The sequence below is a fragment of the Schistocerca cancellata genome, chromosome 4, assembly GCF_023864275.1.
Source record: "Schistocerca cancellata isolate TAMUIC-IGC-003103 chromosome 4, iqSchCanc2.1, whole genome shotgun sequence".
NCBI lineage: Eukaryota > Metazoa > Arthropoda > Insecta > Orthoptera > Acrididae > Schistocerca > Schistocerca cancellata.
This window is the reverse complement of record NC_064629.1, coordinates 188,440,147-188,465,526: the sequence shown is the minus strand read 5'-3', so window position 1 is coordinate 188,465,526 and position 25,380 is coordinate 188,440,147.

Genomic DNA, 25,380 nt, shown 5'->3' with positions numbered 1-25,380 from the left:
AATGTTTCATTTTAGTAAGTACTGAGACTTTTAATCCTCTACAATAGTCAAGAGTTAAATATTCTTAACCATTAAACTTTGTCATTAATAAACGTTTGAGTGTATCTTCCTACCAAAGCCAGTTGATTGTCTATTTTGAACTTCAGATATCCAATAGTATATTACATTCAACTTATACCCTGTTTTATTCAGATGTCTGTAGTAGTTGCAAGAATATTATTGAATCAATAAGGGTACGTTCTTACAGAATTTTTATCTTACTGATACCTTGCCTATTTTACATAACAAATAATTACAAGTTGGAAATATGAAGTACTATTGAAATCTCATCACTTATGAAGATTTATAAGTATTTATTAATGAAACTGTCATACTAGCAATGTTATGTAGTGATGTACACCTTACAAATGGTGGTGCATTGCTTCTCAGTAAAAGTACATCATGTTTGGTCCAAGCTCTCACCCATCAGAAAAATCCGACTGTTTTGTAATGTGCTGCCTATATCCTTCACAGTACCTGTGGTTGCCTGAGTTGTGAACTAGTGTTGACAACTATCAGTGCTATCTCATTATGTCTCTACTGTACATAGTTCTTAATGTGTAGTTCTACACTGAACAGCTAAGATGATTTCATTTCAAGGATTAAAGTAGATCATGTTTGGTGCCAGCTCTCACCCATCAGAAAAATCCGACTGTTTTCTAATGTGCTGCCTATATCCTTCACAGTACCTGTGGTTGCCTGAGTTGTGAACTAGTGTTGACAACTGTCAGTGCTGTCTCATTATGTCTCTACTGTACATAGTTCTTAATGTGTAGTTCTACACTGAACAGCTAAGATGATTTCATCACAAGGATTCCTTCTGGTTAGTCAGACATGCACCACAGTGTAAAAATACTTTCAAAATTCAAATCAAACAACGGAAAATCCAGGATAGAGTAACAATGATATTAAGAAAGGTATAGATTAGTAACACATAGATGTGCTGTTGAGACGCTGAAGGTACAACAAAGATGCTGCCATACATGTGAGCTTGAGGCCGAAACACCTCCTTCCAACGTAGAAAACACACACATATATTCATGGAACCACAACTCTCTCACAAACGAGCACTGGGTCTGGCCACGAAAGCTTACATGTGTAGCAGTCTTTTGTTGTGGCTGTCTGTGACTCAGTATCTCCCCCATGTGGTGAGTTGTAATCCAGCCTTTTCAAAATTAAAATATTAGACCCCTAGACCCTGTAATGGTCGCCTGGTCGTAGATATAGCTAATTGCTATCATCGCACTATTTCACTCCCATTTATGGAGCTTGTTAGCAATTGATGTTAGGTTGGCGCCATTAAAATGCATTGTGTTGTGGTAATCGATGCTACTTGCTGGATCGCTGCTGTGTCTCGATGCTGATGCTGGCTCTAAATCTGGTTGTCTAGGGTTAAAAACATGAGGTCCCGTGTTTTTTTATGTGCTTTTGATGATAAAGAACGAGCGAAACCAACAAATATGTAAACTTTAAATATTTATTACTCTGGTGGCCATCTTAATTCCACTCTCCACCAAAGACCATGACTCAACACAAAGTAGTACTTCCGTTACATGTTCTTTGCAGTGTTTATCCACCTCAAACAATAACACACGAACACACTTTACCAAAGTGACATTCCGACTGCCTCTCGACCCTTCTTGCTGCTCGTATTTATAACATTGTCAAATAACTACTAAAAAGAGATATAGTTTATAAGTTCAAATGGCTCTGAGCACTATGGGACTCAACTGCTGAGGTCATTAGTCCCATAGAACTTAGACCTAGTTAAACCTAACTAACCTAAAGACATCACAAACATCCATGCCCGAAGCAGGATTCGAACCTGCGACCGTAACGGTCTTGCGGTTCCCGACTGCAGCGCCTTTAACCGCACGGCCACTTCGGCCGGCTATAGTTTATAAGTCACATGTACATCTGTTATCATAATTTGTGCAGAAAAGTTATTAATTTGCATCGAGTGACATAATTTAACATGTTATTAAAATGACAGACAGATTTGTTGACTTGACAGAATAATTCTTTGTTACAAAAAGGTCGTTTTTTAGAAGTTTGTCAATTGACTTCTCTAATTTGCATAAATAAGTAAATAACATGAATGATTAAGAATTACATTGGCTTTCGTCTAAAATAGGATTGATTTCGTGAATACTGAGTGAAACCGCTCCTAGTGAACAAATAGGTTTCACTGGGTGATTTTTGTTTAAGGAGATCCAAAATACCTGAGTTGGTCATTATTTTTCGTACTTCATATTAATTATTTAAGATGAACTCAGTGTTTTTACATGATGACATTTGCTGTATCGGTGATCAAGTGATATAAACTTTTGTGTGGGTCAGTTACTCAGTATAATTTAATGGGTTGACTGTTTATGGAGACATGTTATGCAATCATTGTTAACATACACAATACCTTTGCTATAATCATAAATACTCGTTAAACTGGTTGAAGTTGGAGGGTATCGCATACTTCGGTACAGTAAAGCCTTTAATATGTTCCGTTACAATACCCCCCTCGGGTAATATCATTTACAGAATGTTAATGATTATAGCCGACTAGGACAAATGTGTCAAATTGTTAAAATCTGGAAAAGTACTACTTTAATAATTTTTTTTGTTTTACTATACATAATTTGTATGTATGCAATGACCGTTACACCGTTTCAAAATGACTTTTTCCTGCAAATATTTTAGTTGTGTTGTTTCAAATGCACTTTGTGTTATGGCTCTCAGTATGACAGCATAATAAAAATATTTAGTAATATATGAAAGTAAAAAAACTGTTAATCTTTGCTCCCAGTGAGCCACATGGAAAATGATCAAAAACAGACACAAATATATCACATGCGATTTTAAGATATATAAAAAATATATGTAAATTATTTCTAAGTCAGTTCTCATTGAGTCACAGATTAATCAAGATAATAGAAGGAACATAAATATATTACATAGATGGACAGGTCATATGTCCATAGGAAAATATTGCAATTGTCTGCTCTTTTTGAGCCACATAAAAGAAATGAAAACAAAGAACATAATTGTAAGTATGGACATGATATATAAACACAAATACTAGAGAAGTCACATGTATGAATATAATATGCATTTGAAAAAAAAAGGAAATATTTAAAAAACTTGTCTCCCATTGAGACACGTAGTCAAGACAGTACAAGAACATATTAATACTAAAATTGGACACTTAAATTGGTCACAACATAACACAAACATCAAACTTGGTGAACATCTGATTAGCTGTAGAAAATTGTACACAAATCTTATGCCTAAGAACACAATAGCATCAAAATGATGGGTCTTGCACAACAATTTTTACATTGTCTTATTTGGTGCAAGTATGTCCCATATTCAACAATACAAAAGGAAAGTAATAAATGTTTGTCACCTTCTTGCCCGTTGCAAGTAAAGAAGATGTCTCAAAATTTAATATTCAATAGTGACAATAAAAATATAAAAACATTCTCTCAGAGATCTGGAACTTTTCCAGGGTCTGTAGGATGAGTGGTATTTGCTATTTGACACACCCAGTAAAAATCTTTGCTGATAACATTCTTTATGGAAAATGGGTAAGTAACTGTATTCAAACAGGGAAATGTGCTTAATCATGTTTATATGGTTTCAATTCAGTGATGTTTCTCAATCCAAATAACCTTCTTGATCTGGGAAAGATAAGTCTATACGCATTAGGATGTGGGCTTTCTTTTATTTCAAATGGACAAATGTCAATGTTTACTTTTACATATGGACAACCTAGCTCAACATCTTTGTCTATTTCAGTATTTTCAAACAACAGATCATTTTCAATTTCTTTAGTACCTAAGTCTAATGTCTCATTCCTACACTTAGACACATCCCTCTCTGTTTGCAAAGCATTGACATTTAAACATAAACCTTTGTTTTCATCTGTTCTTTTTAACACTGTGTTGTCACTTAACAAACTACTGTTTTCACCCCCTTTTTTATAAAGTCCACTACGGATTTTTGTCCACCATGTAGGATACAAGGTTGCACTTACCTTTGCTAATTCTTTCCAAAAGGCATCTTTGTTTATACAGTTTCCATAGTTGTTCCACAAAACTTCTAAAAACTTTTCCCCTTTTTCTTGAAAACACACATTTACATTCCATCCCTTTATATTTTCTTTAATATTATTATTATTACCATTCTCATAGATTAGTGTTTCATAGTTCCCAATAGGCAATAGCTTGTCCTCAGATACACATTCCCTAGTCTGCATTTCACTTAAATTAACCACATTATTACCCATGTTTGTCACATCACTTACCTTTCCCACATAATCACTTTTCAATTCAACAAATACTTTTATTTCTTCCTCCACACTCTCATCAATAACATCACTTGATTTAGGATCATTATGTAAATGTCCCTCTATTACTTCTTCCTCCTCCTCCATAACAACCCCATCTTCAGTTTCCCCCCTATGTATCTGAATCTCAGCAATTGAGACTTCGGCTCCATTAAACACTTCCTCATCCCCCTTCTTATCAAATAAACCCCCAAAATAGATTCTATTTGTGGTGTGTCTGACTTGTTATTAACACCAGTATCTTTCTCAGCCCAACTATGGAACTCTGCAATACCTTCAACTTCTGCACTTTCACTAACTACCTGTGCTTGAACACTGTTTTTATTAACTGTATCACTTTTACTCATAGTATCCCAAAACCTTTTATTAAATTCTAATTTATTCATTCTAACATCAGTATTTTCATGGTACTTACTCTTTACATTGTATCTTCTCCTTCTCCAGTTTCGGTTATGTGTTGTCCTGTCATAATATTGTCTAGCCCCAAAACTACGGACATCTAGTGGGACTGTCCACCGTTACCGAGCTGGTTCCCTCGGTCTGTCCGTTTGTAGTTGTCGTTTTGTTCACTAGTTTCAACAAACCCCCTTCTATCTTGTTCTCTTCCCCAATACCTATTTCTATCATTCCTGTTATCTCTCCTCCATCCTCCCTCCTGTGTATTGTTTCTGAAATCATTTTCATATCTCCTATCTCCCCTATTTGGAGCATTATTTCCAGAATTTTCAAAGTCTCTCCTCCCATAATAATCTCTATTTACATTCCTGTTCCATACCCCATACTGGTTGTTGCCAGAGCCAAAACTTTGGTTATTTTCTCTTTCCAAGGCCCTATCTAATCTATCTACAAATTTCAGGAACTCTCCCATTGAATCATCTGGTCCATGGACCAATTCCCACTGCAGTCTCTCTGGTAACCTTCTTTTTAAAACATCAATTTGTGTCATAATATCAAAGAAGTTATTCAAGTGAGCAAGTTTTTTCAATTGATCTCTGCAAAATTTTTGCATTTCCCCTACTTTCCCTCTATACCCTGGTCCATTTAGAAATTCTGACTTTAATCTGGCTTGTATGGATTGTGACCAAAATTTGCAAATAAACTTAGCTTCAAACTCTTCAAAAGTATTCCAAGAATCATTATTCTCATTTGCCCAGGATAGGGCCTCCCCTTCTAGAAACCGTTTTACTAACTTAATTTTTATGTTATCTGACATTCCTACAACAAACATATCCTTACATTGGTGAATAAAGTCAATAGGGTGCAGATTTTCACCAGGAAAGCATTTCACTTGGATGTGCCCATACATTGTATTTTGATTGTAAAACTTTTGTTTTGACATCAATGCATCTTCCAATTGTGTATATTTAGTGCGTATATTTTCTACTTTTGTATCTACATTAGTGGTATACAGATTGTATTCATGTTTAAGGTTTTCTGATGTTTTGTCTATTCTCTGATCTAATCTTTTAGCTTCAGTATCTACTCTGTTATAGATGACAGCAATGCTGTCTGTGTTAGCTTGTATGTTTTCATTTAAACTTTCAACTTTAACTTGAAATTCTTTTCTGAAGTGTATCAACTGTTCTCTAGTGTCCTTACTGAGGGTAGTTTTAATTTCCTCACACTTCTCATTGAGATGAGTATTTAATAGATCAAAATCCAAACTTAACTTATCCAGTCTATCTGTGTTTTCTTTAAGTTTCAAACTTACTTGTTCATTTGATTGTTTAAAATCCAAACGTACTTGTTCACTGGATTGTTTAAGTTGCGAGCTTATTTGAGTTGCAAACCCTGCTAGCCACTCTGTTAAGATTAATTGTTCACCATCCCCTAGCTCAATTTTTACATTTCCTACGATCTCATCACTCTCAGGTAGAGACATGTTAACTATTAATTATTTTAAATAACAACAACAACAAAATACCTTGCTATATGTAGCTATGCTATGATGTCGTGATCGGTGTTCCTGTTGATTTCTTCACTTCTATTCGGTTTTATCGAAGCTGAAGTCTTGATTGATGTATTCCATTGACATAATCCAGACGTTAATCTTCCGAGCGGTGTGATGATGGTTTTTGATAGTCGCACAAACACAATTTATTTATTTTTGACATATTTTCACTGTTTCCACACTGCACAAATAAACTTTTTTGGAGTGCTAAGCACATACGAAATTTATCGCTGCACTTATCATCGATGCACTTAAAGATCCCGGACAAGCCCCCACTATTGTAATGGTCGCCTGGTCGTAGATATTGCTAATTGCTATCATCGCACTATTTCACTCCCATTTATGGAGCTTGTTAGCACTTGATGTTAGGTTGGCGCCATTAAAATGCATTGTGTTGTGGTAATCGCTGCTACTTGCTGGATCGCTGCTGTGTCTCGATGCTGATGCTGGCTCTAAATCTGGTTGTCTAGGGTTAAAAACATGAGGTCCCGTGTTTTTTATGTGCTTTTGATGATAAAGAACGAGCGAAACCAACAAATATGTAAACTTCAAATATTTATTACTCTGGTGGCCATCTTAATTCCACTCTCCACCAAAGACCATGACTCAACACAAAGTAGTACTTCCGTACATGTTCTTTGCAGCGTTTATCCACCTCAAACAATAACACACAAACACACTTTACCAAAGTGACATTCCGACTGCCTCTCGACCCTTCTTGCTGCTCGTATTTATAACATTGTCAAAGAACTACTAAAAAGAGATATAGTTTATAAGTCACATGTACATCTGTTATCATAATTTGTGCAGAAAAGTTATTAATTTGCATCGAGTGACATAATTTAACATGTTATTAAAATGACAGACAGATTTGTTGACTTGACAGAATAATTCTTTGTTACAAAAAGGCCGTTTTTTAGAAGTTTGTCAATTGACTTCTCTAATTTGCATAAATAAGTAAATAACATGAATGATTAAGAATTACATTGGTTTTCGTCTAAAATAGGATTGATTTCGTGAATACTGAGTGAAACCGCTCCTAGTGAACAAATAGGTTTCACTGGGTGATTTTTATGTAAGGAGATCCAAAATACCTGACTTGGCCATTATTTTTCGTACTTCATATTAATTATTTAAGATGAACTCAGTGTTTTTACATGATGACATTTGCTGTATCGGTGATCAAGTGATATAAACTTTTGTGTGGGTCAGTTACTCAGTATAATTTAATGGGTTGACTGTTTATGGAGACATGTTATGCAATCATTGTTAACATACACAATACCTTTGCTATAATCATAAATACTCGTCAAACTGGTTGAATTTGGAGGGTATCGCATACTTCGGTACAGTAAAGCCTTTAATATGTTCCGTTACAACCCCATGCAGCAAACAATTTGTAAAATTGAAAGTCTCGTGGAGATATGCGAAACCTCTTAGAATAATTTCCACGTTCATTTGTCATCAGCTGGTATTTTCACATGAGACTTGGGAACACTAAGCTGTTACAATAAACACGGTTTTAAATTATTGTTAAACTGTCAGGAAACAAAGCATAAAGATTATTTGCATGAATGGGCCACCTTGCATCAATGAGGTAGGTAAAGTGTTTTCCTGCAAGTATTAATTCTGCATACAATTCCATTCACAATCTGCAGAGTTTTTACAACCACCTACCAGTTACCTTGTGTATCGGGCTATTGGATATCCTTACAGCATACTGTTACAAAATACTCTTATGCATGCTACAATAATCATATATATATATATATATTCTCACACTTGTGAGAATCATCTCATTTCCGGATCTATGGAACGAAAACTGAGTCTAATCTAATCTTAATAATTGGGATGTGGATGTAAGAAACATGCTAGCAGAACTGGACGGCATGAAAGAAATACTACATTGTTTTTCTTTGTATGGCCACAAGCAACGTTCTTGATGCACAGTGTTCCAGTCCGTTTGTAATTTCCCTCCGACCGACTTTGGAAAGCAAATATGTGAAGAAAACAGTTTTCTCAAGGTACATTGTGTTACGTATTTTTATGGCTGTGATGTGTTCTCTGGGTGTCATACTGATTTACTGTGGCCATGGTAAATGCATTGCAGCTTTTACTAACCAAGGACAAAACACATTGTATTATTTGTTGCAGCTTCTGTTTTCTCTCATTTCTTCAGTTTACGGGGAATTTCAAAATTTATAACAAGAGTTTTATTTGACAATACCATGAATAGGATAGATTGCATGTCACTGTAAAGATGACACACTGAGCTGCAGACAGGCATGATGGGAAGACTGTCCACACAACAAAAAAATAACTCCCATACAAACTGGCCCCCTGGGGATGGCATATGTGCAGTGATGGTAGCTCCCTTGCCCGTTATGCTAAAGGTTTCACAAAGGCCTTCACAGACTGACACTACCCTTGTGGAAGATCCATGTGCAAGACCTGCCCAATCCACTCACTCAGCACTTTCTATTCCAATCCTGTCACAGGCTTGTCCTACCCCACCGAAGATGCCAGGCCTCCTTTGAAAGTAGCTGTTATATATAACAGCTCTGCTGCAGTTATTGGTTAACTTTTTATATTGGTGTGACTACCAACCAGCGGTCCACAAACATAAATGGCCACCACTAAACTGTGGCACAGACTGTGCCCAAGAACAAAGTGGACCACCTTGTGGAACAACATGCAGCTTACGTAAAATGCTTCATTTCAATAGCTGATTGACTACCCAGGCCATCTGGGTCATCCCCTTCACCGCCAACTATTCTAAACTGCACAAATGGGAGACATCCTTACAACATATTGTTCGCTCCAAAATCACCCCATCCTCAGCCTACGCCATCCTACTAACCCTACATTCTCCATCTAACTGTTTCCAGCCCCCTCTGTCCTGTCACTTCACAATTCGCCTCCCCTCACTCTCATTATGTGCTATTCTCTGCCATTGCATCCATCGGTCTTTTTTCCTTCTCTGCTTCTCTTCTTTCTGTTCCCCATTTCTCCCCATTATCTACCTCTCCCACAGCCTTCCTATGCTGCGTCTGTCAGCCCTTCCTGCCACCTCTAGTCACAGTGTGCTCCGCCAGGCAACGCCAGTTCCTGTTCCCTCATCCATATCTCACTGTCCCTCCCCCTTCCCCGCCCAGCTCTAGATATTTGCTCCTGTTCAACATGTCTCTGTTGCCGTCTCGCTGGAGATAGCAGTCGTGTATGTGAGGTGTTCTAGCTTGTGTGAATATGCGTTTCTCTTTTCTGAAAGGGAACTGGCTGAAAGCTTATATCTAACAGTCTCTTCATCGTGTATGCCTGCAACTCAGCGTATCTCTACGGGGAGTAGCAATCTAGCCTTTTCATAACAATTTTAACTTTCCATACTTAGATTTTTATTTGAAACATTAACAAAGATCGAAATTGTGAACTGGCCAGGAGTTGAATGCAGGTCCCTGATTATCTAGAGCAGTGCACTCACCTGTGGAGATACTTCAGTCTTCCATTAATGTTTGGAAAACAGCTGCAGAGCAAATTTCATCTGGAGGCAAGACAACTGGAACAAAAAATGCAAGGATACAAGTACACGAGAGAAATGAAAGTGTGGGGCGAGTGGGAACAAAAAAAATCAACTAAGAAGTGGTCTTGCGAGAGAGTATATACAAGGAAGAAACACATCTGTACAATTTTTCTATAATCCAATTTAGTTATGTGTAGATGACTGAAAAAGGAGCAGTCTACCTTGTTACTTTACATATCGCATACATCACACAAGGAAAGGTTAGGAAATTTACACTTGTATTATACACTCCTGGAAATTGAAATAAGAACACCGTGAATTCATTGTCCCAAGAAGGGGAAACTTTATTGACACATTCCTGGGGTCAGATACATCACATGATCACACAGACAGAACCACAGGCACATAGACACAGGCAACAGAGCATGCACAATGTCGGCACTAGTACAGTGTATATCCACCTTTCGCAGCAATGCAGGCTGCTATTCTCTCATGGAGACGATCGTAGAGATGCTGGATGTAGTCCTGTGGAACGGCTTGCCATGCCATTTCCACCTGGCGCCTCAATTGGACCAGCGTTCGTGCTGGGCGTGCAGACCGCGTGAGACGACACTTCATCCAGTCCCAAACATGCTCAATGGGGGACAGATCCGGAGATCTTGCTGGCCAGGGTAGTTGACTTACACCTTCTAGAGCACGTTGGGTGGCACGGGATACATGCGGACGTGCATTGTCCTGTTGGAACAGCAAGTTCCCTTGCCGGTCTAGGAATGGTAGAACGATGGGTTCGATGACGGTTTGGATGTACCGTGCACTATTCAGTGTCCCCTCGACGATCACCAGTGGTGTACGGCCAGTGTAGGAGATCGCTCCCCACACCATGATGCCGGGAGTTGGCCCTGTGTGCCTCGGTCGTATGCAGTCCTGATTGTGGCGCTCACCTGCACGTGCCAAACACGCATACGACCATCATTGGCACCAAAGCAGAAGCGACTCTCATCGCTGAAGACGACACGTCTCCATTCGTCCCTCCATTCACGCCTGTCGCGACACCACTGGAGGCGGGCTGCACGATGTTGGGGCGTGAGCGGAAGACGGCCTAACGGTGTGTGGGACCGTAGCCCAGCTTCATGGAGACGGTTGCGAATGGTCCTCGCCGATACCCCAGGAGCAACAGTGTCCCTAATTTGCTGGGAAGTGGTGGTGCGGTCCCCTACGGCACTGCGTAGGATCCTACGGTCTTGGCGTGCATCCGTGCGTCGCTGCGGTCCGGTCCCAGGTCGACGGGCACGTGCACCTTCCGCCGACCACTGGCGACAACATCGATGTACTGTGGAGACCTCACGCCCCACGTGTTGAGCAATTCGGCGGTACGTCCACCCGGCCTCCCGCATGCCCACTATACGCCCTCGCTCAAAGTCCGTCAACTGCACATACGGTTCACGTCCACGCTGTCGCGGCATGCTACCAGTGTTAAAGACTGCGATGGAGCTCCGTATGCCACGGCAAACTGGCTGACACTGACGGCGGCGGTGCACAAATGCTGCGCAGCTAGCGCCATTCGACGGCCAACACCGCGGTTCCTGGTGTGTCCGCTGTGCCGTGCGTGTGATCATTGCTTGTACAGCCCTCTCGCAGTGTCCGGAGCAAGTATGGTGGGTCTGACACACCGGTGTCAATGTGTTCTTTTTTCCATTTCCAGGAGTGTAGATGCAGTACTTATAAACGTCATGAAAGAGTACAAAAGAATTTAAGGACTTACAGGTGTGAGCATCAAATAAGTATCCTTTGCTTTTCAACTAAGTTGGAAGACAAATATTACAAAACCCAACACTTGCTGACTTGGTCTCAGCTGTGACAGTCACTTCTACAGAAGAAGTAGTTGAAGATGGCAACATCTTAACTTACACTAGAGTCTTTAAACACAAGTAATCCGTATTTAGGTGAATAGCTTAGAAAGGAATACACTTCAGTGTGAGGAAAAGCACAAGCTGAAAATTGCAACCTCTATGTTGGGGCATATTTATGTAGCACAACCAGGAAAAGAATAACAGGAAGAACTTAGAGAAAGTGGAGCAACACACTGTCTGAAAGGTAAGTTTCAGAATTCTGGCAGTATGTGTGACGACGTACAAATTTTGGCAGTAGTTCTGCAGGGGATCAAAATGCGTCCCAGCTTTCTGGGTACGTGATTCACACAATTCTAAGTTTTGCTGCAAAGTTTTCAGAATGGAAAACCGTCTGACTTGTTCCACACTCGTGAGAAGTATCTCATTTCCGGGTATATGGAACGAAAACTGAGTCTAATCTAATCTTAATAATTGGGATGTGGATGTAAGAAACATGCTAGCAGAACTGGACGGCATGAAAGAAATACTACATTGTTTTTCTTTGTATGGCCACAAGCAACGTTCTTGATGCACAGTGTTCCAGTCCGTTTGTAATTTCCCTCCGACCGACTTTGGAAAGCAAATATCTTTTGCCTGAATGATTTTCTATATGTAACGTCTGCCTAAGTTATACCGGTTACTTTAAGATCCTTCTTAACCGCAGTGATCCATTCATTGGTTCCGTTTTGGCCTTACTTCCGTTTTCGTAAATTCTACTATTTGTTTTGTCGATCTAGGGAATGCCATTCTTTTAACGTGCCCTTAAAATTTAAGCCTGCGCTTTCTCATGTCACCATGCATGTCTGTGTATTCTTCTGTTCTTCTCAGCCTATAAGTTTCTGCATCAGTAATTTTGGGGCCTAAGATTTTCTTAATAATCTTTCTTTCTTTCTTCTGAATTTCTTCAATATTTCTCTTTCTAATTAAAATTGAAGTTGCTGCCCCATAAAGACATTCAGGTTCGATTACAGTGCTGTAATGCCTAAGTTTACTCCATTTAGAAAGTTATTTCTTATTGTAAATGTTTTGAATTAATCTGAATGCAGTTGCCGTTTTTGACAACTATCTGCGTTTGCAGATTTTTCCAGACCGTTTTCCTGGATGATTTTCCGAAAGTATTTAAACTGGGAAACCGTTTTTATTTTTCCATATTTTGTGTTCAAAAACGTTTATGCTTGTTAGTTTCATGTCATATATTCTGCTTTTTCGAATGATGTTCGCAGACCTACTTTTTCCGCAATTTCTATAAGAATTTTCAATAGTTTTTGAGCTGCGGTAATATCCCAAGTTAAAATTACCAAACATTGATTGATCTATATTTTGATTCCACTTTTGCTCTCGCCATTCCAAAACACAGTTAAACAGTAATGGGGAGAGTCCATCTCCCTATCTAACGCCAGTTTTTATATCAAATGGTTCAGAAATTTCTCCCATGAATTTAATTTTAGAGCTAGTGTCAGTTAACGCTTCCCTAATCAGTGTTAGAGTTTCATTATGTAGCCCTTGCTCTTTTAAAATTTGGAAAAGAGATTCATGATCAACTGAGCCGTAGGCCTTTTTAAAATCCACAAATATACATAAAATATTGTACCCAGAAATGCTTTGGTGTCTAAGGATTAGTTTTAAATTAAGAACTTGTTTCGGACAGGATCTTTTTGGACTAAAGCCTGCTTGGTATTCACCAATTTTAGGTTCTAACTGTTCTTGGGCTCAATTAAGTAAACAACGCGAGAGAATTTTGTATGTGACTGAGAGAAGAGAGATTCCTCGGTAATTATTAAGATCAGTTCTATCCACCTTTTTTATGCCATGGATGAATTAGGGCAGTTTTCCAGTCCTCAGGTATTTTCTCAGTTTTCCTGATATGTCCTATTAGTTAAGTGGCCTCTTTTATAATGTTACGGCCAGCTGATTTTAGTAGTTCTGCAGTTTTACTGTCTTCTCTGGATGCTTTATAGGTTTTAAGTCATTTAACTTGGTTAATTCTTTCGATTTCGTCAGATTCTTTAGAGTTGGAGTTGATGTTTTAGTTTGCTGTGGTTGGAATTTATTCGCTTGTTCTGGAGAGTTTAATAGTTTTTCAAAATAATTAGCAAGTACCTTACAATTTTGCTGGTTGTTAAGAGCCAAACAACCATTTTCATTTTTGAAGCAAAGACTTTGAGTTTGGTAACCAGATAGTTTTGTTTTGAACGTCTTATAAATGTTTCTTGTATTGTTCTTTTGGAAGTCTTTTTCGAATATCTAAAAGTCGGGCATTTTCGCAGTTTCTTTTAGTCTGTCGGATTAATTTGGGTGTTAATTAAATGACGCAACAAGTTTACTGTTATCGGGCACTGTTTATTTATCTCCACGACGCATTTCAAAAGTTTAAACCTCATCCATCAGGTGGATTTACATTTGTTAATATGATATTTGTGTGTGTGTGTTGTGTTACGATTATTTGGAGGAACTTATGGCACTGTCTATAGTGATCACAGGTTCCTTTCACTGTTGCAACACATCACATGTAGAACCTGTGACCACTGTAGACAGTGTCACAAGTTCCTCTAAAAAATCGTAACACAACACACACACAAATGTCATAATAACAAATGTAAATCTACCTGATGATGGAGGTTTAAACCTTTGAAACGAGTCGTGGAGGTAAATAAACAGTGACTGGTAACAGTAAACTTGTTGTTTAATTTAAGGCCAATAACAGTCACAGTAAAGCCTAACCTAAAATGTTCGCATTTAAGGTTAATGTAGATCTTTCTTTTCTTACAGTCAGAAAAGTATTGTACATATTTTCATTTTTGTTACTATTCCAATTTTTGAATGCCTCATGCTAAGACTTAACTGCTGTTTCACAATCCGCTTTCCACCAAGGGTGTTTTTCTTTCTTTCGAAGTGGAATTAAATTTTGTGCTGTTGTGATGAACATTTCTTTTAGGCATTGCCAATTTTTGGATTGTTTTTTGTCAAGTTCGAGAGTTAGAGTGGGGGTTAATTTAGCAGTGTCAGATTTTGGGATAACATTTTTTGTTTTGAAGAATTTTTGAGGTTAAAGTTGTACTTTTATTTGCATTAAATAATGCTCATAATCTATAGTGCCCCTTTCCAACTTGGGTGTATAAAATTTCTTTTTAGTTGGGGTATGAAATTGCTACATGATCGATTTGAAATTCCCCAATAAATGTACTGATTGTCCACCAAGTTTTTTTGTTTAGAAGGTTGTTTTAAAATGTGTCGACATGATTTTAAGGTTAAAGTTTTTGCACATTTCAAGAAGTCTTTGCCCATTTTGGTTTGTCCATTTATGCACAGTAAATCCACCCACCGTTTTCTTATATTTTTTTCTCTTTACTTAATTGAGCATTAAAATCACCCATTAAACTTTTAACATGATTTGAGGGAATTTTCGACATGATGCTTTCTAACGTTCCCCAAGGTTCATTAACTTCTTCAGGTTTATTTTACAGTTATGCTCAATGACTGGCATATGGGCTTTAATGAAAGTGTACATCTTATTTTCAAATTTTCAGAGAAATTGTCATTAGTCTTGAGAGAGGACAAGTTACTCTCTCATCTATTTTTCATAAAGATTTTGTTACAACGTTAAAAAACTTGTGTGAGGCTCCAGGTTAACGGCCTGAGCGGGCATTGATGGAGCCTGGTAGGGCACTCAAAGCATGAGGTATTTTTATAGTTCTTGGTTCGTAGAAACGGCATGTTGGAAGTTGAAAGTAAGTGGCGGCGAGCCCATCTCTCAGAAAATCTCGCCGTACAGGCCCACGGCCGTATAGGGCTGACAGAGCACCCCAAGTCAAGACGAGTCTCCAGCAGGACAATGCGCACTATACCTGCATTGGCGCCAGCTGAAAGCTGGGCTGGGGGCTATGGACTGAAGGGACACATTTACACAGTGGAGTCGTAAATCAGGGATTGTGTCACGACCGGGGTGGCCGTGCGGTTCTAGGCGCTACAGTCTGGCACCGAGCGACCGCTACGGTCGCAGGTTCGAATCCTGCCTCGGGCATGGATGTGTGTGATGTCCTTAGGTTAGTTAGGTTTAATTAGTTCTAAGTTCTAGGCGACTGATGGCCTCAGAAGTTAAGTCGCATAGTTGTCAGAGCCATTTGAACCAATTGAACCAGGGATTGTGGGCTGCGCCACGCCTAATAAAAATTTACAAGTTTTCGTGTTCGCCGATACTGCAAATAGGCCTGTGACCCACTTCCATCGGCTGCCTCGGTCGTGAAAAAGCAACTCTGACATCTGAGAAGGTTTAGAGATAGAATCTTTATAACACATCATAAGTGGGACTAACTTGCTCCAAGGCACAGGCAATTTATATAAAGATCTGTAAGATTGTATCTGTTCGCTTGTTGCCGTAGGAAGCGACGCGACTTTGGAGAACAACATCTTCTCCCACCACGAAAACTTAAAAAAGTCAGTAAATGGCGTTTTCTTTTTTTCCCAGAGACGCAAGTCTCTTAAATCTTGCGCTGGTTCCTCATGAGTTTGTGCTGTCGTGTACGAGGGGATATTTAGCGCTTCTACAGCCCTGTGAGGACGGGATGAAGGCGGTGTCGTTCGTGCACTTTGCGGAAAAACTGGAATTTTTCTGATCTGGATGTGCGTGGCATTCTGATTCTGGACTTTGGTCTGGAAGCAACTTCTGGTTGAAGCTCTGGCATGTGTGGTTGGTACTTGGGACCTGTCCTAAGACTGACTTCACTTGCGAGTAGTTAGACTGTGGACCCTGTGATGAAGTTCTTACTGTACCGACAGTGTGACTTCAAACATCTCAGACTATTCGTTTCCCGAGGGCACACTTATTCGTTTTGGCATCCTTGTGCGCTCTGTCGTCTAAATGAGCCAGATTGGTCCTTGGTACGACCAGTGAATGGGTGTGTCACACACTGAAACCTGCCGTGATTTCAGGGTAGAAAGTAATTTGCGATCTGTCTGCCTGATCGCTAGATAGTGAGATTTTTCATTTCTTTCGTGGCCGCGATCGATTCACAGGTGCCGCCAAATGCCTCGCATCTGCCGCCCAGCTGCAAGTAACATCGCTGCACGAAACAAACAGGGTAACGTACTGCTGCTCCGGCTTTATCTGGGCTTACAAATCCCAACCGCCACTTGCTCTCAGCTGCACCAATAGAAACTTCTGTAGATTTGAACAGTCAAGGTCTGCTCAGCGTCAGATTAACACAGATACTGTTATCCACATTTTAGGGCCTGAGTACTTGACTCACTTTTGCCACCCAGGATCCTTGTCCATTGCGGTCTTATATCACCTGTTTGTTCAAATGGCTCCTAGCGCTATGGGACTTAACTTCTGAGGCCATGAGTCCCCTAGAACTTAGAACTACTTAAACCTAACTGATCTAAGGACATCACACACATCCATCCCCGAGGGAGGATTCGAACCTGCGACAGTAGCGGTCGCACGGTTCCAGACTATAGCGCCTAGAACCGCTCGGCCACTCCCACCAGCACGTGTTTGTTGTTCACAATTCTATCATAATGTGTTTAACATATATTCTGTCTGTCTTCGTTTTTGGGAAAATAAATTTTGTCAGTAAACTAAACTTTGCTTACATTCTCAATCAAATCATCACTGTTATATAATAACCCCAAGTGTTAACTTTCATTGTTTATTACCATGCCAGGATAACTTTCATTGTCTACGACCCTGCCAGATTCTCAATCAAACATTTTTTTATACAGCCCACAAACGGGTTCACTTTCAGTTTATTATTAAAAGGTTTTAGCTCCGTTAAGGAATTTTAAAAAAATTTGGGTACTACAATAGTGACTCCCACATGTGGCGTATTATTGAATATTATTTATCAGTTTTACTTTTGAAAAGTCGATAATTACCGAAATCCATGGTGTTATTGTCCGTCATTCATGTTTATTGAAGTGCCAAAATTTGAATCTTCTGCTGTTTTAATGTATCTTCCAATTTATGAAGTTTACCTGGTTACAAAAGTGTTTGTATGCTAAGTGTTGCAAAAAATGTAGTTGTTTTGGTTTTAAGTTGGCCAGAGTCCTCCGACTTCCTCTGATGAATCACACACGATTTTAACCTGGTCGCCCCAGATTCCGAAAGCCCAGTTGCGCCAGTAATACTGGCGGTGGATTGACCACCTGGGGTAATATTGTGATTATCAAAATGCTCCATGATGATTGTACATGGAATCAGGCGGGGTTGAGTCTGTTAAGACTGGCAGGTTTAGTTCCAGTATATAAATTTCAGCCGTACCACTGGTGAAGAGAAACTGACCACTTTACCGGTTGCTACAAGACAGATGCCAAGTGGATTTGGTTTTATTTTGTCTTGGTCCGGGACTGCTTATTCTGTATTAGCAGCTGTCCACCATATTTGGTGGAACGTTCACTATCCGCCACCTGTGACCCGTCCAATACCCTAGGCTAGGTCAGTTTCTTATACTTTTAGTTACAAAGTCTTGAAGCCTGGAAAATTGTATCTTAATTAAAGAAGAATAACCTGGATTGTGAAGTAACATGAATAGATCTCCTGCCACATTTATACAGAGTGGTCCATTGATCGTGACCAGGCCAAATATCTCACGAATTAAGCGTCAAACGAAAAAACTACAAAGAACGAAACTTGTATGGCTTGAAGGGGGAAACCAGATGGCGCTATGGTTGGCCTGCTAGATGGCGCTGCCGTAGGTCAAACGGATATCAACTGCGTTTTTTTTAAAATAGGAACCCCCATTTTTTATTACATATTCGTGTAGTACGTAAAGAAATATGAACGTTTTAGTTGGACCACTTTTTTCGCTTTGTGATAGATGGCCCTGTAATAGTCACAAACATATGGCTCACAATTTTAGACGAACAGTTGGTAACAGGTAGGTTTTTTAAATTAAAATACAGAACGTAGGTACGTTTGAACAATTTATTTCGGTTGTTCCTATGTGATACATGTACCTTTGTGAACTTATCATTTCTGAGAACGCATGCTGTTACAGTGTGATTACCTGTAAATACCACATTAATGCAATAAATGCTCAAAATGATGTCCGTCAACCTCAATGCATTTGGCAATACGTGTAACGACATTCCTCTCAGCAGCGAGTAGTTCGCCTTCCCTAATGTCCGCACATGCATTCACAATGCGCTGACACATGTTGTCAGGCGTTGTCGGTGGATCACGATAGCAAATATCCTTCAACTTTCCCCACAGAAGGAAATCCGGGGACGTCAGATCCGGTGAACATGCGGGCAGGGTATGGTGCTCCGACGACCAATCAACCTGTCATGGTTCAAATGGTTCAAATGGCTCTGAGCACTATGGGACTCAACTGCTGTGGTCATAAGTCCCCTAGAACTTAGAACTACTTAAACCTAACTAACCTAAGAACATCACACACATCCATGCCCGAGGCAGGATTCGAACCTGCGCCCGCAGCGGTCGTGCGGTTCCAGACTGTAGCGCCTTTAACCGCTCGGCCACTCCGGCCGGCCTGTCATGAAATATACTATTCAGTACCGCTTCAACCGCACGCGAGCTATGTGCCGGACATCCCATCATGTTGGAAGCACATCGCCATTCTGTCATGCGGTGAAACATCTTGTAGTAACATCGGTAGAACATTACGTAGGACATCAGCATACATTACGCCATTTAGATTGCCATCGATAAAATTGGGGCCAATTATCCTTCCTCTCATAATGCCGCACCATACATTAACCTTCCAAGGTCGCTGATGTTCCACTTCTCGCAGCCATCGTGGATTTTTCGTTGCCCAATAGTGTATATTATGCCCATTTACGTTACCGCTGTTGGTGAATGACGCTTCGTTGCTAAAAAGAACGCGTGCAAAAAATCTGTCATCGTCCCGTAACTTCTCTTGTGCCCAGTGGCAGAACTGTACACGACGTTCCTGGTGCATAGAAATATGGTACGGACGCAATCGATGGTGATGTAGAATTCTCAACAACGACGTTTTTGAGATTCCCGATTCTCGCGCAATTTGTCTGCTACTGATGTGCGGATCAGCCGCGACAGCAGGTAAAACACCTACTTGGGCATCATCATTTGTTTCACAGGTCGTAGTTGACGTTTCACATGTGACTGAACACTTCCTGTTTCCTTAAATAACGTAACTATCCGGCAAACGGTCCGGACACTTGGATGATGTCGTGCAGGATATCGAGCTGCATACATAGCACAAGCCCGTTGGGCATTTTGATCACAATAGCCATACATCAACACGATATAGACTTTTTCCGCAATTGGTAAACGGTCCATTTCAACACGGGTAATGTATCACGATGCAAATACCTTCCGCACTGGTGGAATGTTACGTGATACCACGTACTTATACGTTTGTGACTTTTACAGTGCCATCTATCACAAAGTGAAAAAAGTGGTCCAACTAAAACATTCATATTTCTTTACGTACTACACGAATATGTAATAAAATGGTGGTTCCTATTTTAAAAAACGCGTTTGATATCCGTTTGACCTATTGCAGCGCCATCTAGCGGGCCAACCATAGCGCCATCTGGTTTCCCCCTTCAAGCTATACAAGTTTCGTTCTTTGTAGTTTTTTTCGTTTGACGCTTATTTCGTGAGATATTTGGCCCGGGCACGATCAATGGACCACCTTGCATACTATACGCATATTTGCAAAACAGTAAACACGCTATGAGGCCAGGGTCCTAGTTGATAACTTTGTATTAAACTGTAGCGCTAAGCAATTGGTAGGTAATATTCTATCAGCCATTCCTTGTTACATTGGTACTGTTGAACTTGTAAAGTCTGTTGGCGCAGATACTATGTACCACAACATTAGGCCAGTTTATATTTGTTCCAGTTGTGTGCAGGAGAGGGCTAGCCTGTGGTTGAACGTGGAGTGTTTATTCTGCATCCATCCCTGTTATACCACTCTATGCTGCACATTTCACTGTTTTATATGGATGCCACCGCCACTCTCCACATATGGTATTTCTTTTTCTTTTTCTTTTAGAAATTTTTCTTGGAGTTGTCCACTACCATGCTTCAGTGGGTCAACTCCTGCTCAAAATTTTATTGTAAGGGAGAGGTTATGGAAGGTAACGCGCCGTCTGGTTTGCCTCCTTCCATTTACACTAAATTTATCTGCCCTTGTCAAAAAATGGTTCAAATGGCTCTGAGCACTATGAGACTTAACATCTATGGTCATCAGTCCCCTAGAACTTAGAACTACTTAAACCTAACTAACCTAAGGACAGCACACAACACCCAGCCATCACGAGGCAGAGAATATCCCTGACCCCGTCGGGAATCGAACCCGGGAAACCGGACGTGGGAAGCGAGAACGCTACCGCACGACCACGAGATGCGGGCTATCTGCCCTTGTCACGAGTGGCGATAGGTACGACAATATAGTTGCATTTACTTAAAATATCATTTCGTTCATTTATCACAGAGAAATGTAGTTTATACAATTTCCGTGGTTGTCGTTAAAGGGGTTAAAATGCATAGTTCGCACACTCCTCTGAATGCGGCAGGTGTGTCATGGGCACTCAGAGCCTTGTGCTGGTTGCGCATGTCAAGTGACAACCGACGGAGGCTTACAGAATCTATCGGTCCTTTTCACTAAATCGGGATTAGCAGCTTGTGGCACAGTTAGACTCTTGAGATGGTCGAAGGCAACTGTTTCAAGTGCTTGCTGGGACACAACAATTTATGGCGGAAAAGCACAAGTCTTGGAATGCGGTTTGGCCTCGTGGAATTCAGAAGTGTTAAACTACGCTCTGATTCGCCCATCGCCGGTTGACGTCAGATTGGAACTACTAGGACAGATTAGCGAAGAAGATCTGTTCTGATTGGCCCCTGACCGACGACATTCTGGGATGGGGATTTGTTAAACGTAGCAGTGATACACTATTGGCAGAAAAGAGTAACACTTTTCCTAATTGGCATTTGCGGACAGATTGACGCAAACTGCCGCTTCGGGAGCTGATGGAAGGAAAAAAAAGAAACTCTTACGCTGATGGTGGATGGAGACAGATCGCTGGTTCGAGATGCCGTGGCGCTTGGAGCTCTCCAAGTCTTGACATGCGATATTCTGAATCTCCACTACGACTACGGTACTCCGACTTACCTCCACAGCAGGTTGGTGAGAGTATACAGCTGTTCGGTCACCAGATAGGGTTTAATGTTATGTAGGAAGCGTATGGTTGCACAGCTCGGCTAAACCCCTTTCATGCCTTAGTATCGTTATTTGTGCTACTCAATCTACCATTGGATTTTCTAAATTAATCGTTGGGTTGTATTCGATTAACGATTTAATGTACAGTTAGGATACGGTAGCCATTCCTCCATTTGTCTACCATGTTAGTTGTCGCCAGAAATTAACTTTGTTGTTTCGTAGGACGTTGATACAAATGCTTTGTAATTGGTTTATATAATAAATAATTGGTTTATGTTTTATTTGCATTTTTATTTCAAGGAGCACGTGGTCCACTTTAATTCACTGATTTATTCTGCTGATTGAATGGATTGTTGTGTAGTAGGACTATTGCAATTTCCCACCTTATGTTTCTATGTAAGGGCATTTCAAGGTAATGATGCCCTTGCGTAATTTAACGTTAACATGGAGTCTAAGTGGAGTGTGACGAGTTTGGGTAGGCCCATTACTTTGATGGGTTTCACAGTCTCACACACAGCGGAATATTGCAGGGGAAGCAGTTACTTGGCAAAGTACTGTCGACGAATGGAAAATGCATGATAAGATATACACTCCTGGAAATTGGAATAGGAACACCGTGAATTCATTGTCCCAGGAAGGGGAAACTTTATTGACACATTCCTGGGGTCAGATACATCACATGATCACACTGACAGAACCACAGGCACATAGACACAGGCAACAGAGCATGCACAATGTCGGCACTAGTACAGTGTATATCCACCTTTCGCAGCAATGCAGGCTGCTATTCTCCCATGGAGACGATCGTAGAGATGCTGGATGTAGTCCTGTGGAACGGCTTGCCATGCCATTTCCACCTGGCGCCTCAGTTGGACCAGCGTTCGCGCTGGACGTGCAGACCGCGTGAGACGACGCTTCATCCAGTCCCAAATATGCTCAATGGGGGACAGATCCGGAGATCTTGCTGGCCAGGGTAGTTGACTTACACCTTCTAGAGCACGTTGGGTGGCACGGGATACATGCGGACGTGCATTGTCCTGTTGGAACAGCAAGTTCCCTTGCCGGTCTAGGAATGGTAGAACGATGGGTTCGATGACGGTTTGTATGTACCGTGCACTATTCAGTGTCCCCTCGACGATCACCAGTGGTGTACGGCCAGTGTAGGAGATCGCTCCCAACACCATGATGCTGGGTCCGCCGCTCGTGGTCTCGCGGTAGCGTTCTCGCTTCCCGAGCACGGGGTCCCGGGTTCGATTCCCGGCGGGGTCAGGGATTTTCACCTGCCTCGAGATGACTGGGTGTTTGTGTTGTCCTCATCATTTCATCATCATCCAGGAAAGTGGCGCAATTGGACTGAGCAAAGATTGGGCAATTGTACGGGCGCTGATAACCACGCTGTTGAGCGCCCCACAAACCAAACCTCATCATCACCATGATGCTGGGTGTTGGCCCTGTGTGCCTCGGTCGTATGCAGTCCTGATTGTGGCGCTCACCTGCACGGCGCCAAACACGCATACGACCATCATTGGCACCAAGGCAGAAGCGACTCTCATCGCTGAAGACGACACGTCTCCATTCGTCCCTCCATTCACGCCTGTCGCGACACCACTGGAGGCGGGCTGCACGATGTTGGGGCGTGAGCGGAAGACGGCCTAACGGTGTGCGGGACCGTAGCCCAGCTTCATGGAGACGGTTGCGAATGGTCCTCGCCGATACCCCAGGAGCAACAGTGTCCCTAATTTGCTGGGAAGTGGCGGTGCGGTCCCCTACGGCACTGCGTAGGATCCTACGGTCTTGGCGTGCATCCGTGCGTCGCTGCGGTCCGGTCCCAGGTCGACGGGCACGTGCACCTTCCGCCGACCACTGGCGACAACATCGATGTACTGTGGAGACCTCACGCCCCACGTGTTGAGCAATTCGGCGGTACGTCCACCCGGCCTCCCGCATGCTCACTATACGCCCTCGCTCAAAGTCCGTCAACTGCACATACGGTTCACGTCCACGCTGTCGCGGCATGCTACCAGTGTTAAAGACTGCGATGGAGCTCCGTATGCCACGGCAAACTGGCTGACACTGACGGCGGCGGTGCACAAATGCTGCGCAGCTAGCGCCATTCGACGGCCAACACCGCGGTTCCTGGTGTGTCCGCTGTGCCGTGCGTGTGATCATAGCTTGTACAGCCCTCTCGCAGTGTCCGGAGCAAGTATGGTGGGTCTGACACACTGGTGTCAATGTGTTCTTTTTTCCATTTCCAGGAGTGTAGTTGACTGAAAGAAACGAGACTAAGGGCGATGAAACAGAAATCAAGCAATTAGCGGAACATAAAAACTTCGAAATACATCGTTTTTAAGTTTAAATAGGAGCCTGGAGTGTCATACAGTTTTTCAAGCTTAAGGAAGCAATGTTGTTCAGGTACTACGATATGGCATGAGGAGCTAGTAATCAGTGGAATATAGAGGTAGAAACGATACTGGGTAGAAAATAGGGGGTCTCGGACCAGCTGCTGATAGATTCGGTTCGAATGATATAAGGCATGTTCAGAAATTAAATGTACAAGATTCTTATATTTATTATGGAAAGGGCATTTAAAAAAATACAGGATATTATTGATACACTTGTTGACTACTTTTCCACATAAACGGAATCACGTTCAATGCATACTGTTAACCATGGCACAAGCTTCTTTGTGCCTTCCTCGACGAACTCTTGCGCCAGCTCCTTTTCCCACATCAGAACCTCTTTCTACTCCTGCTCATTGGTTGAAAATTTAATTCTATTGATGTGTGCCTTCAGGGAGGTGAAAAGACGATAATCTGAATGCTCTATGTCGTGGAATACGAGGGGGGAGGGGAGCGGGATTCACAACATCCCAACCAAATTAGTCCAACAGCGCAATGGTGGCAAAGGCTGTGTGAGAAGGGCGTTGTGGTGCAACAAGCACAATCCCCTCGTCAACATTCTCCTCCTTCTCTTTTGAATGCTCCTCTCGAGTTTTTTATGGTCTCACATATCGGTTTGCATTGATTTCCTCCCCATGAGACCATTATGACGCCTTTTCAGTACCAAAACACTGACCCCACGATTCTTTGCCTAGAATTATAGTTCTGAGTTTTTTGGCAGATGGGAAATTGGTGCGACACCCCTGTGACGACTGTCTTTTTGTCTCAGACGTGTAATGAGCCACCCAAGTTTCACCTTCAGTCACAATAGACCTCACAAAACCCTCACCTTCCAATTCAAGTCGCTCAAGAAAATCGCGGGCGCTGATTTTTCTTGTGCTGCCCTGTCATCTGGTTATGGAGCTATCTTGCCCACAGTTTCCGAGTTTCAGGTATCCCAGCGTTACTGTGATTGTCATGTATGAGAGAATTCTGGAGAGTTGTAACATCGCAGGAATTTCATCCACTGTCAATCGACGGTGTTCACGAACAGATTCAAATGGTTCAAATGGCTCTGAGCACTATGGGACTTAACAT